This window comes from Zalophus californianus, chromosome 2 (assembly GCF_009762305.2).
Source record: "Zalophus californianus isolate mZalCal1 chromosome 2, mZalCal1.pri.v2, whole genome shotgun sequence".
Taxonomy (NCBI): Eukaryota; Metazoa; Chordata; class Mammalia; order Carnivora; family Otariidae; genus Zalophus; species Zalophus californianus.
In genome coordinates, this window is record NC_045596.1 from 195,170,334 (window position 1) to 195,187,110 (window position 16,777).

Here is a 16,777-nt window from a genome sequence, read left to right on the forward strand (position 1 = left end):
CTTACGTCATTCAATTATTTGCTCCTTTCTTACTTACAGTGTTGACTTGTGTGTATTCCGTGACAGGCACTGTGCTAAGCATTAAGGATAAAATACACAGGCGAACCACAGTCCCTTTCCTGAAGGTGTGTGTCGTCTAGTGGGAGACAGATAGATAACCGAGTAGTTTAAAAACGTGCGAAGTGCCGTTTTACAAGGGCTAGAGAAGATGCTGTGAGCACAGAGGTGAAAGTGTAGGGATAACAACAGTTCTGCCCAGGACATGCCAGTTAAAAAGAAATCTTACCGGCAACATACATATTCGCTCCCGTAGTCGTGCACGTACGCTTGTTCCTGATGTTCAAAACCTTCCCAATTCCTCACCTTCACTCCCCCATTCACTTCTTCACCTCAGTTGTTATTATTATTATTTATTATTATTATTTCTGACTCACATTTCTCCCACCTAAATTTTTATCTAAAAGCTTAGAGTTTTATTGTAAAAAATATGTATTTTTAGGAAAGAATAAAGCATGCTTAGGGGCGCCTGGGTGGCTCAGTTGGTTGAGCGACTGCCTTGGGCTCGGGTCATGATCCCGGAGTCCCGGGATCGAGTCCCGCATCGGGCTCCCTGCTCGGCGGGGAGTCTGCTTCTCCCTCGGACCCTCTTCCCTCTCGTGCTCTCTGTCTCTCATTCTCTCTCTCTCAAATAAATAAATAAAAAATCTTTTAAAAAAATAAACTCTGCTTATTACTTATCCACTAAAGTTTTTGAAAAATAGCAGGTATTGTGGAAAAAAATTTTAAAACCAAATTTTGTATGTATTGATAGGAGGCATTGTTATAATCAATTCTGTAGTTTTTAGATAATAAGGACAGTTAGAGAGTGAAGACTAGGTCTGGACCTTCCGCTTTCCGATTTACTATCTCTTTTAGAAGATGGTAAATTATTGAAATAAGATTTTTCTCGTAATTGACGTAACTGATACAGTTTTGAATTTAATTCAGCTCAGTACTTGGACACCTTCTCTGTTCCTGGTTCAACGTTATCTGCTACCTGTAGATAGTTGAATACATATGCGTGTATACATGTGGGTATACATATGGAGAGATTTGTATATTTATCACAGGTACTACATGACTTGCCTTTTGAGCCAAAGGAGGCTTGGTTAAGTGGGGCCAACCTTTGCACATATAAAACAGCCAAACAGCAAGCAAGCAGAAATTCCTAAGGTCTAAATAAAAACAGTTAAGTTCTGTAATGACTGTTTTCTAAGGAAGTCTGTTGAGAGTATCGGGCGCTTCATCAAGAAGGTGGGGCTTAAGATAAAATTTCAGAGGCAGAACATATCTCATTAGGTACAAGTAGAGATGAAAGCAAGCTGAATATACATGCAAAGAGGAAGTTTAAAATGTGGAACTAAACAAGCGTGGTTCGTCTGGGGCAAAGACTGATGTATAAATATTAGATAAGGATTCACAGTTGGGTGGTTGGTGCCGATGTGAAAAATAAATACACATCTTCTCAATCACACATCCAAAAGTAAGTAGTTCTATTAAGAGCTCTCTGCTGCCTTTACTAGATTCAGGCTACACAAAAAGAGCCTTTATCTAATCACGGAAATAATTACGATCAGAGGTATTTTACAGAATCCTTGGTGTGATGAGGTCAATGCACATGAAATACGTTTATTTCACGAGCTCCATCTCAGAGAAGACAGAAGAGCTCCTCGACTTGGACTCCGATAGTGCACACCCTCGGAATGCCTCGGTGGCAGTTGTGTGGATTGCTGTAGTGATTTTAGCCCAGTCAGCTCATTTTCCAACACGGGGAGAAGAGAGGAAAATGTGTCCCCGAACCATGTCATGGAAAGCAGGTGGAGTATTTGGAACGCCTCTTGCTTTGAAACCACCCTCAAATCCTTTTAAAAAAAGAAAGAAAGAAGAGTTGGCTTACGGACTCTGTAGACCTTTTGGCATTTCTTCTCTACCAGCTGCGTGAAGAACAAATCATTCATTCTTCCCAGCCTTGTCTCGGCAGTGCTACAAAGAAGACCATTGGCTTTTTAGACGGCAAATGCCCAAAGCATATCAGATCAGGGAAGGAGAGGTCGCATAAATTGTTAAATTGTTAGCACTTCCAGGTGGCCTGTGACTAGACAAGTCCACTCTGTGAAATTAAGTTGGGGGAGAACATATATTAGAATGATTTTTTTCCTTATGATTTCTTTTCTTAATCTTATAATTCTCCATTGGTTACCATGGGACAGGTTTTTAAAAATCTGCCCTCGAGGGGCACCTGGGTGGCTCAGTCGTTAAGCGTCTGCCTTCGGCTCAGGTCATGATCCCAGGGTCCTGGGATCGAGCCCCGCATCGGGCTCCCTGCTCCGCTGGAAGCCTGCTTCTCCCTCTCCCACTCCCCCTGCTTGTGTTCTCTCTCTCGCTGTCTCTCTCGCTGTCAGATAAATAAATAAAATCTTTAAAAAAAAAAAAATCTGCCCTCTAAGTAGATTTAGGAGTTTTCTAGAAAAGCCCATGGAGAGGCTAGGGAGGCGTGCAGGTACAAGGTTCCCATGGGCCCCTTCCCCTTTCTAAACTGGATGGACTTTCAGAGGAAAAATTCTTTAAAGAAAAGGATGAAATGATGTTTAAACACAAACGCTCTCAGTTTGTTGAAAATATGATGCAAGTTGCATGCATCTTTATAGAACCCAACCACCTTATAAAATGAGTCACAACGGAATAGCCTTTCAACATTCTTTCCTAGGGATTAGAACAACAGTAAACATTTTGGGCCCGTCAGGAATGTGCGTGACTATGTGAAATGGCGCAAGGCCATCCCGTCTCCATGAGGGCAGCTAAAGTTGCCATGCCACCATTACCTACTGAGCAAAATAGAAACATTCAGAAATACGTACACTCTTTCCAGAAGGCTTAGAGCCTTAAACTATGGACAAGGACAAACAAAGTGAAACGTAATACTGAAAGGCCATTCATGTTCTTAAATAGAAACACTGGCTCATCTCAGCCGTCAAGTGTGAGGCTTGATTTAAATGGAAACGGACAGTGATACAATGAACGTTAAGGCCCGTCCATTGAAATCTGCTCTTTGCCCTCATAATGCTGCAAAGTTCCTCGGGAGCTGATGGAGTTGGGTAGGCTGTTGCCGGAGCACTGGAGGAAGCCATTCTCCTAAAAAGGTCTCAACACAACACAGCCGCAGTCAATAATGAGCACATAAGTCGTGACTCTGGGGGACGGATGCCCTCCTTAACAACCAAACACATCTTTGATTAACCACCGAGGAGATTTATGAGCTCCTTCTGTTTGCCAAATGACCTCATTCACTAGAGAAACGATGATTCCTGTCATCCACCAAGCGCAAGGAGCAGGTCATGTTTAGCGTGAATTGATGCACCAAATGAATTTCTGAATTTGGAAGCTTTGTGTCTTCTTTCCCTCCCAAGCCATGATCCAGAATGAGGAAATAGGAAAAGGCGAAAGTGCTAGTTCCTTCAGAGCTCAAATACATAGAGTCACAGATCTATTGAGCCTAGGAAGGAATGAATATTTCTTCATAGTGACTTTCCAAGAAGTAAAAGAAAGGAAGCTAAACAAAAATGTGAACATCATTCTCTCCATTCCCTGTAGTTATGACGAAATTGCTCATCTAGTAAAAATCTAGTTTAGCAGCCAAGTTTTATGGCTACTTCTATGTGGTCAAAGAAAGCCACAGAGCAAGAGTGATTTGGGTTGGAGGGCCTATCTCCTATATAGTGGATATGAAGTCCTGAAACAATACTTGTACAACCTAATTGGCATGACCTTCCAAGAATGTGGAAGGAGAATCTGCTTAAATAATCTCAATCTTTAGGGCCCACTGGATGTAGTAATATTTTTAAAAAGAATTTTATTTATGAAAGTTAATGAGATTCAATGATAGACATTTTTATAATCATTTAAAGGTTATTTTTAAGTAGCACACACAAATGACCATAAACCTGGTTCTATAGCATTATAACAAATATTTTGATTATTAAAAAAATAAGATGTTTGAAAGACAAAGGATTTAACTAGAACAGAAAAAAAAAAAACTAAGTTTGTAATTAACCTCAGGCTTAAGAGGCAAACAGGATTCTTGCCAAATACTTGGATACTGAATTGTAACAAGACTGCGGCCGGGGTGGGGGGCGGGGGGCGGGGGCGGGTAGCTGCAGTCTGCTCTTGCCTCTGCAGAAGACAAGTACAATTTACTAAGCAAAAAGTCACCAGGACCTTGAAGTAACTACCAATGGCACATAAGAAAAACAATGCCTTGGATATTGGAGGAACTCAGCAAATACTTATGGAATGAATAAAATACCTTAAACTAGGAAGAAATAGAGTTTAAAATCATGTTGCAGGTAACAGTGATTTAGCCATGCATAAATTATTCTGTCATGTTTCTGGTACCTTCCAGCTGTGAGATCCTAGGAAAATTGTTTAAAGTCTGCAACCCTCAGTTTCTTCATTATTAAAATGAAGCTAATGATATTTATTTCAGAGGATTATTGTAAATTTTCTATGAGATAGACTTGAATTACTTAAACCATTTGTCACAGTGTCTTGGAATAGAGTTACTCCATAAAAGTGAGCTCTTTATATTATACAATTTATAATTCTTCAAAAACAGTACAAAACTGCCTACAATTTAGTAGCTCAGAGAGGCATTGATAAAAAAGAAAGGTAGAATTATAATACATAGTGTTTGCTAAACAGTTGTTGTAAGCAGATGATGATGCTAGGACATTTTTACTAAGCACCTAAAGTGTTCTGCCCGGCATCATGTTAGAGCTTTGGGTAGATGGTTTCAGACCTTAACTGCTTGGCTTTATTTATGTGTTTATTGAAGACTAACCAACTGAGGTTCTGAAAGGTTGAGTCTTTCTGAGCCATCAGTTAGGACTGGAGCAAAGCAAGGCAGAGGGTTTGGCTGGTGTGTGGCAAGGACCTAAACAGAACGCTCTGGTGGAAAGGTGAATTCAGAGCTGATGGTTCTTAAAATTACTTGCAGACATTTCTTCTACCATCTTACTCTGTCAAAGGACTCTTCTGGGCAGAAATCCCTTGGATGGGAATGTTTTCCTGGGCCAAATACCTGGTCACGCTATACTGTAGGAATGCCTGGTCTTTTCTGGAAAGGCATTACCATGAAAGCCCAATGGAACGTTACTACCGCATATAGCAGCAAATTTCTGTTTACTCTTCCGTGGTGAGTGCCTTAGAAAGAGCTGAAGCTGCTTAACCTCCAAAATACCAAAGCACCGGATATTAACTTCCTCTGCCAAGCCTTCTTGCCCTTTTATTTTCTTTCCTCTTAATCCCTGGCAGCTGAAAAGGGAAGACAAAACCCACTCATGACAACAGGAGCAGTGAAGAGCTGAGTCAGTGCGGGCAGGGATTTGGCTTTTTTCCTTTATTTTCTGTTTCTCTCTGTCAGCTGGTCTCTCCAGGAAGCAAGCAAAACATAATTTTTCATTCTATCTTACAAAAAGTTTTTTTTTTTTCTTATGAGGCAGGAGAAAAATAACCCTTTAAAAAAAAACAAGCAGATTATATCTGGAAATAAAGAAGCATGATTATTTCATAGGGTCATTGAATAACCTTAGAGCCTATCAATATTTTAAATGGTCTGGGGCCCTGTGCATAGGTTTGCAAAATATCCCTCCAAGAGCTTCCAGGAACACTTCTTTATGAGGCCACTGCAAAGGTTATCTGAAGGTGGCTATGCCTCTATTCAGAAAAGAATACATCACGGATAATGATTTCATCTTCCCTCTTCAGTAGAAGACCATTAAACTGTATATGTTAAAACCGGGGAACAAAGTGATGATCCAAGCCATAGGAATATTCAGGCTGTTAGCTGCAAAGTCCGAGGCAGGAATATGATAAAGGACAAAGCACTTTCTCAAAATGGAATATCTAAAGGCGACTTTACTAACTGGGGAGTAACACAGCGACCCCCACATTTTCCTGAGGTAGCTCAGTCTAGCCTAGTCTGCAGTAGGCCTTGGAGGAACAATGAAGCTGATCCAATATTGACCATTTGTTTTATGAGAAGATAGGAATCGGTTCCATGTTGTAATATCAGAATTGTAATATTCCAGCAGAAACGCTGTTGTTCCCAGTGGCTTCATCCTGGGTGCTTTTAAAGCTACGTTTAAAACTTGGTAAAATACCCATCCAATAGACGTATACCAGACTATATGCACAGCTGTGCTTAAAAGTTGTGTACAGAACAGCTTTTAGGAAATTACTGGATTTTTGTCTTCCCATGTCAACTTGTCACTTAAAAGTCCCTTCGGAAATGAACAATGTATTTATTTTGTAAATATAAATTTTTCATATACTACATTTTCTTAAATTGAGATCCTTTCCTGATAAATATTAAGTGGTTACTATGGTAGGAAGAGACGATGAGAAAGGGAAAAAAGTGAATCCCTTGTTTTCCAAATTCCCTCTAATTGGACTTAACAGGGGTGCCTAGCATGTCCCTTGACCTTTTCTATACCCAGCTTTGACACTCTATGACCCAGCTCCCACTTTCTGACAGCACTATGTCATATTTTTTGTGTAATTCACAAAGTCTTTCCATACATTCTATCCCTTTTCATCCTCATAATTGTCCCCTACAAAGTCCATGGTATTAAGGCTTCTTTTACCAAGAAGGAAACAATTTAAAATGTAGAGGAAGTTGCTCGAGGTTATTGATCTCTTTAGAGGAAAGTCAAAACAGGAGTCCTGGTATTTTGATGTTGCTTCTGACCTCACTCATCTTGACCATTTGTGGGACTTTTGTTTTTTGCTTTTTGTTTGTTTGTTTGTTTGTTTTTGGTTTACACTATGAAGCAGGCAGTGTCCTTTTTCCAGAGCTAGCTCTTTTTCGGGTTGCAGTCCATCTTTCGGGGTCTCTATAATAATCCCAGCCAGACACAGAATCACTTAGCACTTTCTGGGCTGCTCCCCCGGCCTCGTGCGCATGCGTGAAGACAGGGCTTTGCGTTATCCTCGGAGCTGACCTGGCACGTGGCAGGTACTTACCAAATAATCAAGGAAGGAAGGAACAAAGGAAGGAGGAAAATCAGAAGGGAAAAGGAAGGGGATTCAAACTTAAGACCATGGATTTTATTACCACTTTCAGCACAGCGCTTCGCCTGTTCTTCTCATGCATCGCCCAGCGGTGTAAACGTTCACACACTGAGTTCAAACGTTCATGGAGAGACTCAGGGAGTTAATTCTCAAAGAAAAATGAAGACATAAAATCAATACTGTCTATAAGTTAAATCTCTCATAATGCCCTCCATTCCTCCTTCTTAATCAGTCCCTTTTCCGTGATTCCTTTTAACATCATGGATGGGCATGAGCCTTCCTCCTCAAAACAGCACGTTACCTGTCTCTTTTTGACTGGAATCAGTTAATGGCTGCTAATGTATTCAAGTATCTTATACAGCTCATAAAAACTCAAAGATTGCTTGCCTTTTGGTGAGGGATGCTACTTGTTTACCTTTTGGTTTCGCACTTTAAGCGAATGCATTTTTATTCTTAAAATGTTAGACTTTCTGAGCCAACCTTCAAATATTACTAAATGTTCGTTCTTTGTTCACTTTAAGCTGAATGCTCATTATGGCCCTTCAAAGTGTATATAGCATACAGAAAACACCCCAAACGCCATATATGAGAACTATAACTGAGAGGAGATTGCTCTCTTTTTTCCTCTAAAGCGAGTCAGAAAATTGTCAAGTGCTAGAAGATGTTACAAGAAGGGGTTTGGCTGATAGAAAACTTAGCATCAATACCTGCTGTAAATAATACCTCTGGACTTCGGCTCTTTACCCTTCAAGCCTGTGCCCCAAATTCTTTAGTATCTGTTTAAGATAGCAAAATGGTAGGAATGATAAAAATAAAAATGTTTTTAAAATCTTGCTTTCGCTGGGGCACCTGGGTGGCTCAGTCGGTTAAGCGTCTGCCTTCGGCTCAGGTCGTGATCTCAGGGTCCAGGGATCGAGCCCCACATCCGGCTCCCTGCTCGGCGGGGAGTCTGCTTCTCCCTCTCACTCTCCCTCTGTACATGCTTTCTCTCTCTCTCTCTCAAATAAATAAATAAAATCTTTAAAAAAAAATCTTGTTTTTGCCTATGCACACGACCGGCTTCTTCATACATGGGCGGCAAAAGGATTACAGTGGGGGATTGGTTTGTGTCCGTGTCCAGAATTCTTTGTAGTTAAGGTAACACCGAGGCAAGAGACAGCTGTAGCCTCCACAGTGTGGGGTAGGACTCCTGTTTAGGGACAGTTGCGCAAGGACAGAATGCCCCCAGGACCCCAGAGCGGGCCCGCCAAAGTGTACCGAGGCCTCGGTGGCATGCCAAGCTGCACCTGAGGCCAGCACACCCGGGACTCCTGACTTTCTCTGCTTTGTGCTCTAAAGACCCGCTTCTGCACGTACGTTCAACGTGGCAGAAACAAACATCAGTACCCCTCTCTGTTCGGTATCAACAGAAAACACCGAAGCTGTGCCAGCGCCTCAACCTTCCGTGAGCACATGGTTGGTGGTGATACAACTATTTGTGGCTAGAACTATGGGGAGGAGGAGATGTATGTGTAAAATTGTTCTTACATTAAGTCCTTGTCCGTGGTGCATATCAGATTTTCTTCCTGGCAGCTGTTGTGCTCAGACCAGAGAACACAGGTTGCTGATTTCATTCCTTGTATGGATTTGTGGACCTTGTTTAAATTTCAAGTTGGCAGCTGGTAGAGATAGAACATTGTAGCCAAGTGGGTAAAGAGAAGGAACAAGGAGGAAAGTGTCATTTTATGAGCATATGATAGCAAACACCAACCTAGTTCTGAGCCATGTGCCAGGGACCGTTCTAATCATGTATGATCATAAACTCATTTCATCCTTACAAAAATCTTATGATGTAGGTGCTATTGGTCGTCAGATCTGTTTTTTGCCTTCCTTATTTTTTTTTAAAGATTTTATCTATTTATTTAAGAGAGTGGGGAAGGGGAAGAGGGAGAGAGATTCTCAAACAGACTCCACACTGAGCGTGGAACCCCACATGGGTCTCGATCCCATGACCCCAAGATCACGACCCAATCTGAAATCAAGAGTTGGACGCCCAACTGACGGAGCCACCCAGGTGCCCCTGGTGTTAAGTAGCAGTGCCGTACATTGGAAAGAGAACAGGTAAGGAGCACACAATCTTGGTTCCTGTCTTGCTTTACTGGTAACACTCTGGGTGACTTTGGGGACACCGCCTACCCTCTCGTGACTTCAGTTTCTTTACCTGCAAAATGAAGAAGTTAGACAAGATCAGTGGGTTTTGAACCTTTCTTTTTTTAAGGTATTGACTTTTTTTTTTTCTTATGATCTGGAAGCTCGATTTGTGAAGCTGATAAAATGGCAACCGTGCTGTTTGAAGGCAGAGCCCCATGCTTTGCTAGCATGCTCCAAGGCAGATGGGTTGAACTCCCAGGGTTCTTTGAAACCATTTGTAAATCACTGAAGTAGATGGCATCTGAGTCCACTTCAGCTCTGAAGCACCATGATTCTTTCATGTTATTTTGACTATTGGTGGATCATTTTTGACCAGAGAAGCCTTTAGCACAGACAACCTGAGTTCCTTTTTGTGAGTTTATCGCACCCGTGACCGCACCCGCCCTGTGCCGGAACATGGAGAATGTAACGCAATTGCACTGCTCAGGACTGTCACGAGTCAGCAAATAACAGATAATGACAATGATTTTAGAACAGTCCCTGTGGTCTTGCAGACACATTTTCACGTAATCACTTCAGGGGTCACCTAAGGTCGCTGGAGGCCCACGGTGGGCAGCTTTCCTCAGCAGCCCCGCTGGAGGGGTGCTCTGGTCGAGTATTTTGTCTTCCTCTCCGCTGTTTCCCCCTCTCCATCCACAACACCCTCTCCCATGTCTCCAGAGAGACGGTGACTACGTTTACAGCAATCATTTTCTTGCCTTTATAGGTTTCACTCCCCTGACTATGCCTCAAGTAGGTAACAATTTGGTTTAGCCTGCTTTTAAATTTTTTTTATCAATTGACTCATTCATATTCAGTGCTGTAAATTCCAAATTCAGGGTAATTATGAATCACATTGATAGAAACATCTAGTACAAATAAGTTTGTCGAGCTCCAGGGGTGGAAGTGCCAGGTCATACAGCATGTGTATCTTTGGTTTTTTTAGTTGCTATCACACTATTTTCCAACATGATTTTATCTGTAGTGAAATCCACAGTGTATGAGAATTCATGGTGCTTCCCATTATTGCTAATATGTGGTGTTGTCAGTATTCTTAATTTTTGCCAATCTGGTGGGCATGTAGAGATATCTTATGGTTTAATTTTCATTTCCCTAATAATGCCATTTTCATGTTTATTGGCCATCTGTACCTTCCATTTTTGTGATGTGCCTTCCAAATATTTTGCCATCGATTCTATTGGGTCTTCTGCCCTGTTTTTCATTGATTTTAGAAGTTATTTATATGGCCTAGCAATTAAATGGAAAATGAAAAAAAAAACTTAAAAACACTACTTACAAATATGTTTTGTGGCTTGGCTTTCACTTTTCATGGTTTTTCTTTTGGTGAACAGACGCTCTTTATCTAAAATAGTCAAATTTAGGGGTGCCTGGCACAGTTGGTTAAGTGTCGGACTCTTACTTTCGACTGGGGTTTTGGAATTGAGCCTTGCCTCCAGCTCCGCGCTCAGGGTGGAGTCTACCTGAGACTCTCTCTCCTTCTTCCTCTGCCTCTCCTCCGCCACACACATGCTCGCTCGCTCTGTCTCAAAAAAATAAATAAATTTTTATTTAAAAAATAGTCAAATTTATCAATATTTTCTATTTTGGTTAATACTAATACTCTCATTAATTCTAATAAGAATCTGTAGGTTCTATGGGGGTTTTTTTAGGTAGAAAATAATATTATCTGTGAATATATAATGCCAGTTTTGTTTCTTCCTTTCCAGTTGTTGTACCATTATTTATTTCTTCTTCCTCAGTTACTCTATGGATTAAAACCTTCAGTACAATGTTCAATGGAGTGGTGATAACTCTTGCAAAGCCAGGTGCAGAGCACAAATTATAAGGAGGGTGGTGGCTGAAGTGAGGCATGGCTCATTTTAACTGAAGTGACTATTCAGTTTGGCTATTTTCATGTGGGAGCACGATAAAATGGAGATATAGCAGAGCTGGTCATTTTTAGAGAATGATTTTTTCTCTGCCCTGGATATGAGGTCTTCTTTCTTTTTTTTTTTAAGATTTTATTTATTTATTCATGAGAGACAGAGAGAGAGAGAGAGAGAGAGAGAGAGAAGCAGAGGGAGAAGAAGGCTCCCCGCTGAGCAGGGAGCCCGATGCGGGACCCGATCCCAGGACCCCGGGATGAGGTCTTATTTCTGAAGAGAGGTTTCAGATTCAAATCATATATAATAATTTAGAGTCATGGGTGCCTGGGTGGCTCAGTTGGTTAAGCGACGGCCTTTGGCTCAGGTCATGATCCTGGAGTCCGGGGATCGAGTCCCGCATCGGGCTCCCTGCTCAGGAAGGAGTCTGCTTCTCCCTCTGACCCTCCCCTCTCTCATGCTCTCTCTCACTCTCTCTCTCTCAAATAAATAAATAAAATCTTTAAAAAATAATTTAGAGTCATAATTGGCAGGTAATAAGTAACAATTTTTGTATTTTGTACTATAGATGTAAGTAGCTGTGGATATAAATGTGGTTTACATGTGATGCCCCGTATAAAAATGAATTTGTGCTTTGGTGTATGGGACATGGGCCACTCCAAACTTATACTTGAAAGATGTCACTTCTGCAGACAAGATCATGGGTATAATTTTATTCTAGCTCTCTTTAGTGTTTGAAGATTTTTATTTATTTATTTTTGTGAGAGAGAGCGCAAGCACACAAGCAGGGGGAGGGGTAGAGGGAGAAGCAGGCTCCCCGCTGAGCAGGGACCCCCGAGGTGGGGCTCCATCCCAGGACCCTGGGACCATGACCTGAGCCGAAGGCAGACACTTAACCCACTGAGCCACCCAGACTCTCTAGCTCTCTTTAGTGTCTGAGTCTGAATAAAACATTTGGCACACAGTTTTTAAAAATACAGTACATAACTCTCAGAGAACACTAGGGGAAAATGGAATCATAAAATTAATCAAACCAAAAGAACTAAAGAAAGAGACCATAGAAACCGTGGGGAAAATACAAAGTACAAAACTAATATGGGAAAAATCAATCTAAATATCATACCAATAGTTAAATATATCAGTAATTTAAATAATAATTTCAAATAAATAACTTGAGTTCTCTAGATTAAAGATAACAATTTTCATATTTGGGGGGTAATACCCAGCAGTATATTTTAACTGAGCCATCTAAAACATAAGGATTCAGAAAAGTTGAAAATACAGGATCAAGAAAGATAGGCCCAATAGAAATAGAAATACTCCCTGAAAATGTATCACCATATTACTATGAGGTAAGACTTGAAGGCAAAAAAACATGACTAAATGCCACTATGTAATGATAAAAGATGAATTTACCTAGAAGGTATAACAATCCTGTGTATTCATCCAATAAAATTGCGTTAAAATGAAAACTTCTAAATACTGGCTTATCTAAAAGCAGAAAGAAAACTTTAACAGAATTCTCTTAGTTATTGATAGATTAAGCAGACAAACATTGATGACTATGCAAACATTCAGAAGAAATTGAAAATGTAGATCTAATCTGGATATGGAACTCTCTGTCCTCATTGCTTCATGTACATTTTGAATATTTGAGTTCAACTGAGTTCAAACATTGAGTATACACGGGGCCATAAAGCATGTCTCAGTAAAGTTCAAATGATTACTATTATATAGGCTGTAGGTCGGGAAACTTTTCTGTAAAGGATAAGAGAGCAAATATTCTATGTGCGTCGTATGGTCTCAGCGCTGCAGTTATGGTGTAAAAGCAGATGATCTGTCAATGAATGTGTTTGGCTCTATTCCAATAAAACTTTATTTACCAAAACTGATGGTAGGACAGATTTGGCCCACAAAACAGCATTTGCTGCCTCTGATAACGGAACATATCCACGAACCTCAGTAAAATTAATGTAGAAATCGTGAACAAAATGTAATTAGAAGAAAACTCCTATGTTTGGAAATTAAGAAAATGTCTTTAAGGAACTCAGAGGTTTAGAGATCAAAATTATAAAAAGAACAACACAGTCAACTTTCACACATTGAAGTAAGAAAATAACAGAGTCTCAAGCAAAAATTAATAAAGTGGCTTATTATAAACAAATTATAAACAAAGCTAAAAGGTGATCTGTTGAGAGACTAATGAGATTGGTACACCGATGTCAAAACAAGGTGCACATAAACAATAGTTGGAATTCAAAAGAGAACATAAAGCAGGTGTCAATGATATTTTTTTTAAAGATTTTATTTATTTATTTGAGAGTGAGAGAATGAGAGACAGCATGAGAGGGAAGAGGGTCAGAGGGAGAAGCAGACCCCCCCGCTGAGCAGGGAGCCTGATGTGGGACTCCAAATAAGTGGTTTTATTTAACAACTTAATGCCAGTAATTGGGACTATTTGGATGAAATAGACAATTTCCTAAAAAAAAAAAAATACGACTTGTCGAAGTTGTTCTTGAAGAAATGAAGAACCTAACTAATCCTAGAATCACTAATAGAGATATAATCACAAGTTTTAAAACTTCCTCCCCCCCCCAAAAAAAAATCCAGGGGCAGATGATTTTGCCTGGGGCCTCTACCAAGCATCATAAGTCAGAAATATTCTAACAGGTGAACCGTGACGGCAGAGAAAGCAAGGGACTTGTCCGCAACTCACTTCATGGAGTTAGTAGCGGTACCCTGTAGTGGCTTTGTACTGTGTCAACTCAGTTATACCGGAACTGCGTCCCAGAATTCCCTTTCTAGTGTTGCTCCGGGGTGGGACGGGCCAGAGGAGAACTTTGCATAACATTCAGGTGGCAGAAAAAAGAGCTGCCAGTTTCACGCTCTCAAGGTTCGTGTAGGCACTGCTGTTGGCTTGCACATGTCACCGGTCCTCTGGCTGCACGAAACCCACAGCGAGCTCGGCTCCCTCCAGATGGCTGGCTTTGATGTCTCGGAGTCCCAGGCCAGGTGGGTGTGCATTCTGTGGTCAAGGGCGCCAGTTTCTCCTTGGGTCACCCACATCGCTGAGGTTGGAGGTGGTGATAGACAAACACTGGTCCCGGTTTTCCTCAGAGCTTCGGGAAGTCTCTGCTCCCTGACTTGCAATCGGCTCTGTTGCGAACTGTCAGCCAGACAGCCTAACGGTGACTCCAAGCCCAACACGCCTACAAAGACAGCAGCCTTGCAGAGATCCCTTGCCCTGCAATTGTAGAGGGTCTTAATTTTTGTTAGCTATTTTTGTTTGGTTGTTTGTTTTGTTTCGTTTTTCTTACAAAGTAGCAAAGTTATATCTAGTAGAACAAGAACTGTTTTATATACGCCACAGTGACTGAGCAACTAAAGAACCAGGAATATTTGTGGGGCTTACCAGTAACTGAAGTGCTTGAGCATTGTGAGTTTTGAATTTGCTTTTTAACTTTACTACTAAGTAGAAAGACAAGATTTGATGAAGAAAGCACGAATGATGTATTTATACCTACATTACACTAGCAAGAATAATGTCATAAAAACTAACATTAATTGAGGGCTAACTGTATACCAAGCTTAGTTCTGATTTATCTATTAATTCATTTAATTTGTACAGAAATCCTGTGTGGTAAGATTGTCATCCCATTTTCCAGATAAGGAAATTGAGGCACAAAGAAATGAAGTAACTTTCTCAAGGTAACAAATTTAGTCTTTGCCTGGCCTGAGATAGGGACCCAGCTTTGGTAGTTTGAGGGCAGTGTTGAGGCTCCTAACTATTATACTATGTTGGAATGAATGGCTCTATTAGAAAGTGGCTCACCAGGGGTTCCTAGGTAGCTCATTTAGTTAAGTGTTTGACTCTTGGTTTTGGTTCAGGTCATGATCTCGGGGTCGTGCGCTTGAGCCCGGGTCAGACTCCATGCTCATTGTGGAGTCTGCTTAAAATTCTCTCTCGCCCTCTGCCCCTCCTCCCCCACCCCATCCCTGTGCTTGCTCACTCTCTCTAAAAAAAAATAAATAAATACAAATTTTTTAAAAAAGAAAGATCTCCTGAGATTTGTTAAACCAAGGGTAGCTACATTGCTGATGCATGTGGAGTTGATAAAAACTAGTTACATCATTGAGAGTTTTAAATCTTTTCGTTCTATGTATTGCGGCTAAAATATAACATTAGGTTTTTTTTTTTAATGCAGTATACAGTTTCTTCTAAAAATATGTTTCGCAGAAGCCTGGAGAAATGTTGAGTTCTGTTTCAAAACCAGAATTGGTATCTTTGGTTAGATTTTCCCTGTTTATTTTTTCCTTTCATAATAGCATTGTGATACCTCTCCATTCATTTCACAGTTTGCACACTAGCCAAATGCTTTCCAAGATACCGTGTTAAGAGTAACAGCAAGAGCAAATATATATATATATATATTTAAATATATATATATATATTTTGTCCACTTTTTCACAAAATTGCTTTAGGCTTCATAAAAATCTTAGTAATGGAAATACACTGTCTACGATAACATATGGAGAATCGCTACTTACTGCTTACAGTTTATGAAACTTCAATGAAACTTACATGTAAATCAGATATTTTGTGGATACTTCTTAAGGAGCATCCTTGCAAGCTAGCTATGGGAATTTCCAAGTTTGTCATGAGTCTAAGAGCTCTTGATTCCCAAGCGTACAGACGTTTCTTAGACGGTAATGGAGATTCACGCCAATTCTGAAATGCCTACCTGGAGTGTAAGGTTCAAGTAGACAGCGGCTGTCCTTTCATCTCTGTGTACCCAGAACATAACACCCAGTAGACATCTAAGAAATATTGAGTGAATGAGTGAATGAAAGCATGAATAAATGACATTTCATCACCTTCCTTGGTCATTATACAACTAGAAATTAACATACTTTAGTCATTAGTGTTTATGCTAGTCTCTTATGGTCTAAACATTTAAGGATTTTGAATTTAAATTGTATTTTATTATTTTCGTTCTACCTATGGGGGTTATTTGTGTCTTTCCGAAAAATCATTTACATCTTTCGGTGTAGTAAAAAAATATCCCAAATTCAGGGACATCTTTTATATTATGATGTTGAAAAAGATATTTTAGACATTTTAAGACTTTAACTCTCGATATTAATAAATATGTGAATATGGTAGAAATCACCCTTACATGACAGCTAAAAGAGACTTACTCTGCATTGTGAAGGGTCCTGGATGATGGGGACAAGTACGTTTTCTTCAACAGAACCCCTTACCTATCTGTTTCAAGATCTACCATAAAAAATGCTGTATGTAAGCATATAATTTTGTTACTTCAAACTACATTTAACTGGATTTTATATTATGCTTCTACTTTTTAAAAAAAAATCATCCCACAACAAGTTGATAATATTGAAAGAGCCTCCTTACCTAACATTTATTCTCAAAGCCTTGCCCACACCAGCTCATAAAGTATTCTTCACTGTGGTTAGGCAGTGCTGTGATACGGGCGGTTTGGTGAGGATCCTGACTGTATATTCTCTAACTGTGATTTCTCAGACCCCTGGGGCCTTTCCTAACCACTCCGTTCCAACTAAGAGAGGAGCGATCTGGGACCACAAGATGTCACTGT

The 16,777-nt window shown here is 40.3% G+C and overlaps 1 long non-coding RNA gene across 2 annotated transcripts; it reads right to left on the reverse strand.

Moving 5' to 3' along the window:
• Positions 1–8,634: 8,634 nt before the first annotated feature.
• On the reverse strand, positions 8,635–16,697 carry LOC113924087. Of its 2 annotated transcripts, none has more exons than XR_003520527.1 (5): positions 16,576–16,697; positions 15,902–15,977; positions 10,697–10,816; positions 9,192–9,307; positions 8,635–8,765 (listed from the first exon to the last, which is right to left on the reverse strand). It is a non-coding gene; the product is annotated as an uncharacterized LOC113924087 (long non-coding RNA). The 2 variants fall into 2 exon arrangements; XR_003520526.1 differs by having other exon boundaries at positions 10,574–10,816.
• Between the last annotated feature and the right edge of the window lie 80 nt (positions 16,698–16,777).